A 9,876-nucleotide genomic window follows, 5' to 3' on the forward strand; every position below is an offset into this window, starting at 1 on the left:
TTAGCTGAATAAATAAATTAAAATATTTTTTAAGATAGATCAAAACCTAGAGAATTTATATATATTTTTAAAGTTTATAGTATTTGGAAAAACAAACTTGTATAATTTTAAAAACAAATGTACATTTTGCACAGATCATGCATTATATTAAGTTTGTTCTTTTATCAAAATATTCAATATTTCACACTCCAAATTCAATCTATAGTTCTTTTATTTATTGGGGGAGGCAATGCATTTAATTATAGATTCAAAAGTTAGAAAACAATACATTTCTTCCACCAAAGGTCTGTGTAAATATGTAAACAAGAGTTCTTATCCTTTTCTAAAGTTGTGGTCTAAAATATTCAAGAACTATCCTTATATTGCTTATTAAAAAGGTTTAGGGAAGATGAGGATCATGCTTTCAGAAGTGTGGGACTTCTATAGATATAATTATACGCTCACTCAGAACAAATGGAAAGGGATGAAGTTCAGAACCGATAAGCACTAAGAAAAGGGACGATGATCTTTTTTGTCCTTAAATACCATAGGTCCACTAATGCAGCCATAGACGGAATGAGATTTGTGGGGAAGTGCCATCAGACTATGGATCCACGTTAAAAGTTTATTATGTTTAAAAACCTGAACTGTTATTAAGTGTGTGCCTCTCTCTATACCTGGGCTACTGATCAATACATAATAAATGCTACTTCTGCTTTGATAGAAGAAGAAGAGGAAGAAGAAGAAGAAAAAGAAGAGGAGGAGGAGGAGGAGGAGGAGGAGGAGGAGGAATTATATTTATAACATAGTAACCCAAAAGTCACAATACACATTCTTTAGGAATCCATAGCAGCAGTAGCTTTTTTTTCCCCAATGATTGCTTCATTTTTACATTTTCATAAATGTAAATTTTCCCCCACATGGATAATTTATCTTAACTTGAGAAATCATTGGGAAATCAAAAAAGGAGAAATGTTTCTTTCTAGACTATGAATCATATCAAAGAATTGCATTAACTCTGTTTTATATTTTCCACACTGGTTTATTTGAAGACTATTTCATTTTTTTATCCTCATTTCACATTTAACAAACATGATTAAAATTCAAAATAACAACTTTGTTTTCTTAAAGTTACATAATTGTTATTGAGGGAAAACACAGACTACATAAAATTATTGTCTGATATAAATATTTGAGGTTAAAATATCTTTTGTTTTCTTTTCTTCTATTAAGTATGGCAAAGAAAAATCCTCAAAATAACCATAATTAATGTTTCATTTGGTGATGGTTCACTTCCCTGTTGACTCTCCAAGCATCCTTCTCAGAACAGAGAAGCAAGTCTCTGTTTCTGTTTATTTTGGTTAATAAGATTTCCAAATCTTCATTCAACCCTCTGATGAGTTTTAAGAGCACATTTCCAGTATTGACTTATTTATATTGTTGTCGATATATGGAGCTAATGGGAAGAAAAAAATGTTAGATGACTTACTCTTTTTTTTTTTTTTAGTTGTCAATGGACTTTTATCATTTATTTGTTTTCATTTATTTATTTATATGTGGTGCTGAGAATTGAATCCAGTGCCTCACACGTGCTAGGTAAGCATTCTACCATGGAGCTACAACTCCAGCCAAGATGCCTTACTCTTAACTCCAAAATTAACTCCAGCAGAATCTGAGACTTAAAAGGGGGGAAAAAGAAATCACAAAAGTACAAAAAGATAATATAGGGAAATTTTACTTCTTAAAATAGTAGATTACATAATCCAACCAACTATTCTGCTGAAAACAAGGCAAAGTATTCTTAAACATGCACCTACCATAGGACTGAACTACAACTATTCAACTCCTATTTATCCAAGAGAAATTAAAATGTATGCCCACTCACAAATGTTCATAGTGATTTGATTTATAAGAGCCCCAAACTGGAAACCCAAATACCCATCTTGAGATGAACAGATAAACAAATTGAGGATACATCTATACAACATAATACTACTATTTAACAGGAGTGAATTATTGATATATGCAACAACATAGATTAATCTTAAGATAATTACTTTGAATGAAAGAAGCCACACAAAACAGAGTAAAGGCTATATGCTTTTATTATATAAATTTCTAGAAAATGCAGACCAATTCATTGTAACAAAAAGTAAATCAGTGGGTACTTGAGGTTGGGGAGTTAGAATGACTCAGAGAGTAGGGAAAGAAGAGATTACCAAGGCCCATGAAGACACTCTAGAGGGTAATGGATATGTTCACTATTTTAATTGTGATAATGGTTTCATGGCTAAATACATATGCAATACAATTGCAATTCCCACTTTTAGAGAAAGTCCAAACTATGTGTACAAAGACATAAACAAGAATAAATCCATGTTAAATATGTGTCAAAACTCAACAAATTATACATTTTAATTATGTACAGTTTACCATATATGGACTACACTTTAATAATTACCTCAACAAAGTTTACAACAATAACTTCAATCCAAACCTCAACATAATAAGTTTACTTGAAAGAATTAGAGAGCCCTGGAAGGCAGTGAAGAATGACACATCAAGATCAAGGAGAAGAAGAGCTAAACCTGATATTTGGGGTCATCTCTCTCTCTTTAGGAAGCTCTTTAAATGTTTATTTTAAAAAGAAAAAATACTGAAAATGAATGGGCAAGCTATTCCAACTTAAAATATTTGAAAAAGAACTCAGAGAAAGAAAAGTAGTGAATGAAAAAATAAAAATAAGAACAGAAATTAATGAATCCGGAAACAAAAATTACTACCATAATGAACAAAATGAAATGTTGAATTAAAAAAAGAGAGAGAGAGACAGACTGGCAAGATTTATCAAGAAAAAAATGAAAGAGGAGATTTAAATACAAAGGAAATATACATATTAAAAAAGGAAACTATATACACCTATACATTTGAAAATGACAACTTCAGAAAAATATTACTTACCAAACTAATTAAAGAGAATTTTTTAAAAAAACTTAATAAACCCAAAACCACTCAAGTGTTTTAGTAATTAAAAATTAGTTAGCACAATTGCCCATACCTGTAATCCTGGATACTCGGAAGGCACAAGGATCGCAAGCTTGAGGACAGCATGGGCAACTTTGGAAGACCCTATCTCAAAATAAAAAATAAAAGGGGATGGGAATGTAGCTCAATGGTAGAGTGCCCTTGGGTTCACTCTCTAGTATCAAAAACAAAAGAAACAAACAAAACTACTTCTTCCTACACATACACACATAAACACACACACAGGCAATGCACAAGTAGGCACATATGTGCTACAGACACCAAATCTAAATGGTTTCACAGAAAAGTTCCAGCAAATACCCAAAGAAAAGCTCAATCTCATGTTCCACAATATAGAAAAATAAGACATTCTTATTTATTTAACAAAGCTAATAGTTCATTAATGCAGCTAAAATAACATTATATCACAATTAAATAAAGATATGAAAAAGGAAATTTATAGGCCACTCTCACTTCTGAACATAAAAAGTGTGTCAGTGAAAGTCAAAACTAATGGAAGTCTTTCTTAAAATCTGAGTGTGAAACCTTATTACTGCTGGTTGTCACTGCAACTCTTTGACATGGAATCACTTTGGAAAGAAGAAAACTGATGATTAGAACATCTAGCAAATATGGTATCTCTGATTCAAACCCACACTTTGTTTACTCCTACATCCATGTCCTTAACCAATATGTAATATTGTCTCCCCAGACACTCAGTGCATTGTTTTAAACCTCCACTTTTCTCCAAAAGGATGGGCATTTATTCCACATGATTCTCAGAATTCAATGTAATCTCTGTAATGGCAAAAAAATAATAATAATAAATAATAAATAAAATAAATAAAGTCACATTTTTAAAAAAACTTGAGTGTGTTAAAAACCTCAATGAAAGGGAAGGATGGGGAAGGGAGGGGGCAAGGGAGTAGGAAAGATGGTGGAATGAGATGGACATCATTACCCCAAGTACATGTATGAAGACACGAATGGTGTGAGAATGCTTTGTGTACAATCAGTGACTTGAGAAATTGTGCTTCATGTGTGTAATAAAAAATGAATTGCATTCTGCCATCATGAATAACAAATTAGAATAAATAAACATTTTTTAAAAAAAGCAAAAGTTAAAAAATATATATATCTTGCAAAGAAGACTACTAACATCAAAAGATTCTTTATTCATCAAATATTTCTGGACTACCTACTGAATGTTAGAATACCAGGTAGACTAATACTAAAGCCAGGTTTATAAAATGAAAACTATTAGCTTTGGAATTAATAATGTAATTAATTTAGTTAGTATAGCATTTCCTAATCCCCAACTGAATTATGTAAATCTGAATTTTATGAACTGACCAGGAAACACTTAATTAGTTATCACTGAACCTGAATTAGTTATCATTATCTTTAGTGGATGTAAGAAAATCCCAATTACAGCACTTTAACTAAATAAGGGCTTTCTTTTTCTCACATAACTAAAAATACACTGCTTGAGAAACCAAGAGTGAAGCTGTAGCTTCATGAAGTCATCAAGGAAGGGAAGAAACTGGATTTAAGTAGAGAAATTAAAAGACTTCTAAAAGACCATGCCAAGTTGATAGGAATGGAGGGAAGGACAAAGAGAAGAACTCTGCATAATTCTGGTCAAAATCACATGACTGTCTAATAATTTCTTGTTGTTTGACATGGAAGTGATTTGCTTCCAGGTGAATCAATTTCCTCATAGTCTATTTAATGTCCCAGATGTTTCTCTCATGCCTCCCTTCTCAGCCTCCTTTTCCCCTCATGTTATCAGAGTGTCTGCCACTCTAACATGCGTCAGCTCAAGTTTTAGCCAGGGCAAAGGGCAAAAATCTTATTGCTCAGAATTGTGTCATACTCCATACCTGGCTATAGGAGAGATTGTGAATTCTAGTATTTCACTTTTAACCATTATGATTTATAAAGATAAGGAAGAAGGAAACTGAAATAGATACTAAATGAGACTCATTCAGCATCTTCCACTCTGCCTTCATAAATGTCTGAAGATTAACTGAATTAAAAAAAACACGTTCAACCAAACTATTTTTATCCTAGGAATACAAATAAAGTATATTAGAAAAAAATAGTGTAACTTACCTCATAAAAGTAAGGCAAATAAAGTTATGTGATTTCTTCAATAGCCACAGAAAATGTTTTTGATATAATATAAACCCATTCATAGTAAAATAATAATAGAAAGAAATATCCTTAATATAACAATAAAAATCAGCAACATTTCTAAAACTAACATCATATTTCATGGTAATTTCTAGTTACATTCTCATTAGAGTAGAAAAGGTATAGTATGCCCACTATTCCCGATTCTATCAGACGTTATACTGGAAGTAAGACCTTGCTAGTGTAGTGAAACAAGAAAAAGTATTATAAAGGTTGTAAATCAATTCCAAACTGTCATTATTGATAGATGATGTAATTATCAACATATGAAAATCTAAGAGAATTTACAAACCATTAAGGTTCAGCAAGTTATTGGGATACTAGATTGAAATACAAAAATCAATCACTTTCTATACACCAAAACAAAATAAGCAGTAATAGTAAAATTTTAATATCATATTTTTCACAAATAATAAGTACTAGATGTGACTGAGAACTAAACCTACAATGTATGTGCAATACATTGTGGAAAAATCATAGTACAGTATCAAAGGACACTATGGAAGCCCTGAATAAGTAAGCAGAGAAGCGTCCATTGTTCATAGATAGGAAGCCTCAATCTCATCAAGAGATCATCTTCCAAAATGAACCCATAAAGGCAGTGCAAATCCAATAAAAATGCAAAAATATTCTTTGTGCACCTTGACAACTTGATTCTAAAATTCATAAGGAAAACCAAAAAGCCAAAAATAGTCAAAGCCTGAGGAAGAACATATTTAGATCCTGAGCTATGATTAATACAGAATAGAATTTGTACAGGGTTAACCAAGTCTGTCAATGAGAAATACCAGAGAGCCCACTATAACAACAAGGGTTAGGGTTTACAATTTTTAAAAACTTAATAACATATCAGAGCTAGTATTAAAAATCATGGGGATAGAAGCAACTAGTTAATAAGTGGCTTGGACTAAGTACTTATTAGAAAACAGTAAAAATTAGATCCTTATTAAATAGCATCTATAAAAAATTTGAGATGAAACAAATCAGAAAAGCAAACATTAAAATCTTAAGAGAAAAATATATAAAATTACATTTGTGACCATATCTAGGGAAGGATTTTGAAATATACCAAAAGGAAAAACTGAATTTAAAAACCTTCATACATCAAGATACTTTTAACAAAAAGAAAATACAAATCACTTGAAAGAAGTATTTGACTTGCAACTGGCAAAAGATTGGTATTCAGAATATATAAAGAATTCATAGCAGCTTGGCATAGTGGTGCACACCTGCAATCCAAGCTACTTGAGAGGATGAAGCAGGAGGAACATAAACTCAAGGCCAGCCTGGGCAATTTTGCAAAACCTTGCCTCAACATAAAAAATAAAGAGGGATGTAGCTCAAGGATAAAGCACCACTGCCACTAGGTTCAATTCCCAGCACAAAAGAAAGACATAAAGAAAGGAAGGAAGAGAGGGAGGAAGGAAGGAAGGGGAAGAAAGAATTTATACCAAAAAATAAAAAGGAGAAGGTCCAAGGTTTAAAGTAAAACAATTCTCTGAGACAAAAGTCTGAACAGCCAATAAAAAATAAAAATATGACAGTATATTCAATTCTTCTTGAAGTAAAGATAATGCAAAATAAAGTATCACTGAAATACAATTTCACTCCCATATAGATTAGCGAAACCACTACAGCCTGCAAAATATTGGTATGAAAAAATTATGAATAAATACATGTGCATTGATAAGATAAAAAGATGCATAGCAATGATAAGTACAGACTTCAGGATAGTCATGTTTTCTAGAAATGGTGTCAGGGTGGGTTTTATTGTATTTGTTAGATTTTATTTCTTTTTAAAAATATTTTTAGTTATAGATGGACACAATACCTTTATTTTGTTTATTTAGCTTTTTTTTTAATGTGGTGCTGGTGATCAAATCCAGTGTCTCATGCATGCCACGCAAGTGCTCTACCAACTGAGCCACAACCCCAGTCCCAGATTTTCTTAATGAAAAATTATCTGAAGCAAACACAGCAAGGTATTAGGATCCTGTAAAGCTGTGTGGTATGTACACAGGTTGTAAAGGAGAGAGAGAGAGTTTTACCTCTATTCTCTTAGGAATTTCCTACTGGGCCTTAGAATTGAACTGACATGAGAAGGATCAACGGGAGAAAAGTACACAAGTGTATTTAGTAGGAGTTCTACATGGCACAGAAGCCCTCACAAGAAAATGAGAACTCACTGGCACAGTGAGAGTTGAACACTGATGTACCTGATTGGATGAGGGGTGGGTGAGGGGTGACAAGGCAAAGGGGCTTGGGCTAATGTGGTTAATTGGGTAAAGAAATGACGAGGTAGATAAGGGTTAAACAAGATTTGTTTGTACGGATTTCTTCTCTCATCGCAACTTTCTGTCCTTGAATGACAAGAATAATACTTTCCTTCTGGTTACAGGGAGGACATCTTTTACAAGGGAATTTTTATCTCCTGTTTTTAGGAAACAAAAGGAAGGTCAAAGAGACCTTGTTACACTTACTATTTTTTATGTGCCCTTAATTCAAAATGGTCAATGTGCTACAGCAATATATTTTGAGATGGTATGGTCTTAATTTTTATTAGTAGTTACAGTGATACCATACTTTATGCTTTTTTTTTTTTTTTTTTTTTGGAAATTTAACCCAGGAGCACTTTACCACTGAGCCTCTTCCACAGCTGTTTTTATTCTGAGACAGGTTCTCACTAAGTTGCTTAGGGCCTCACTAAGCTACTGAGGCTGCCTTAAACTTTCAATCTTCTTGTCTTAGCCTCCTGAGCTGCTGAGACTACAGGTGTGCACCACAGCACCTGGCACTATACACTTTTTTATATGTTTAAAGGATTCCATAGTCTTAAAAGAAGAAAAAAAAATTGCAGGTATAGATACTCAATATTTGTCTGGTGACAGGATTAGTGTTAGGGATATAGACGGTGACCCGAATGATCAAATCCTTAATAAATGAGGATGCATAAATGAATACCTTCAACCAAGAAGCATGGATAACAGCAACAAAGAGGGCTATCAGACATCTTCCTCCAGGTGCATGAGCTTCACAGGGCCTGGATGGAAGGAGAAGGCAGCCTGATTTCAGCTTTAAATTTAAATACCATTCTTTTTTATTATTATTATTATTTATATGTTTCCCCAGTCCAGTTAATTGTCAAAGTTCTTTTCATAGTTCTCATCAACTCTGCTCACTCAAGACACAAACAGAGAGATCCTTGTTGACCAAGAATTTTGCTCATAGCCATGGGGCATGGCAGTGCTTCTAAAACCGCAGTTGATGGCGCAGCAGCCTGATATTTCCAACCTGAGTCAGCGGTTAAGGGACATCCTGTGGCAATGCTGCAAGAAAAAGGAAATTGGATTCTGTTCTTGTGGATTAATTCCAAGGGAGACACGGAAATCCTCTCTGAGAGGGAATGAATCTGAGCCAATCTAATCATCAAACACAGCCATTCTCAGCAGAGGCCAATGTAGCTCCAAGACCCAGCAGGAGAGCTCCTTTACAGCAGAGCACCCCCACCCCCAAATCTGAATTTGGTATTGCCTAGCAACATCTTGCCAAGACATGTTTATGCTTCTAATATTTTAGCTACATTATAAATGGTACCCCCATACATCGGTTTAAATTGCATTTCTTATTTACTGGGGTAGAAGATACCAACACTGATCTGTACGGAAAATCCTGGAACACAGAATGACCTCATCAGCAAAGTAGTTTTAAGCTTTTCTTGCAATGCCTTATGGGTGTGTCCAGCTAGCAGGGCAATGACAACCAAAGAGACAAAAGAATTATAGCATCTCAAGTAAGTAGAAATGTTGCACTATCCAGAGAAAACGACCATTCATCAAAGGTGTAATGAATTTCAGGATCATTAACATTGTTTTACTCAAGATTTGGGAAAGACTTAGGCACAACCCTTAGTCTAAAGAAAATATCAGCTCAAAGGATCAATCATTACAACATGGTTTCAGCCTCTGAGATCTGGGGGGAGGGGAGATTAATGTGAGCCATTTTAAGAAAATCAATAATTAAATAAATGCAAACTTGGATTTTTCAATATGATTTAAAACCTTTGGAGAGGAGCTTTTAGAAGATATTCAAGAGAAGAGAATTAGGGACAAGAGAGCCGGAGAGAGAGGGATATGGATAAGAATCCGCCCTAGCCAAGAAGAGTTGACCAGGCTTGTCATCAAAAAATTGGAATCTGGTATAGAAAACAGAATCCAAGAAAACACACAAGCATATAATGGTTTTGGGAGGTGATAAGATCTTTTTTGTGCTCACTTCAGCAGCACATGTACTAAAATTGGAACGATACAGAGAAGATTAGCATGGTCTCTGTGCAAGGATGATATGCAAATTCCAAAAAGCATTCCATATATTCTTTTTAAATCTTCAAATTCACTCTTACCAAATTTTGTAGGGTGATTAAAATATATTAAATAAAGAATGAGTAACCAAAAAAAGTCAATAATTCTGTGTAGCTTTATAATCTGAAACTAGAATCCATATAAAAGAGCAAAAGACCACGAACAAGTCAATACAAATTTTAAGTCAAACAAGTAAATTTTCCACTCATATTTGTCAAGACTTATTTAAAAGTTATGTTAAAGAGAGTGTGAGATTTCTTGAAGGTTGGCTAACAAATGAATATAAGAAAATAAAAAATGCAAACCTTATCCATGGGAC

At 33.4% G+C, this 9,876-nt stretch overlaps 1 non-coding gene across 1 annotated transcript; it reads left to right on the plus strand.

The window, feature by feature from the left end:
- Window positions 1–9,463: 9,463 nt before the first annotated feature.
- On the plus strand, window positions 9,464–9,571 carry LOC143382429 (U6 spliceosomal RNA). Its single transcript, XR_013088983.1, has one exon. It is a non-coding gene; the product is annotated as a U6 spliceosomal RNA (small nuclear RNA).
- The last annotated feature ends 305 nt before the right edge of the window (window positions 9,572–9,876 follow it).

Source organism: Callospermophilus lateralis, chromosome 16, assembly GCF_048772815.1.
Source record: "Callospermophilus lateralis isolate mCalLat2 chromosome 16, mCalLat2.hap1, whole genome shotgun sequence".
NCBI lineage: Eukaryota > Metazoa > Chordata > Mammalia > Rodentia > Sciuridae > Callospermophilus > Callospermophilus lateralis.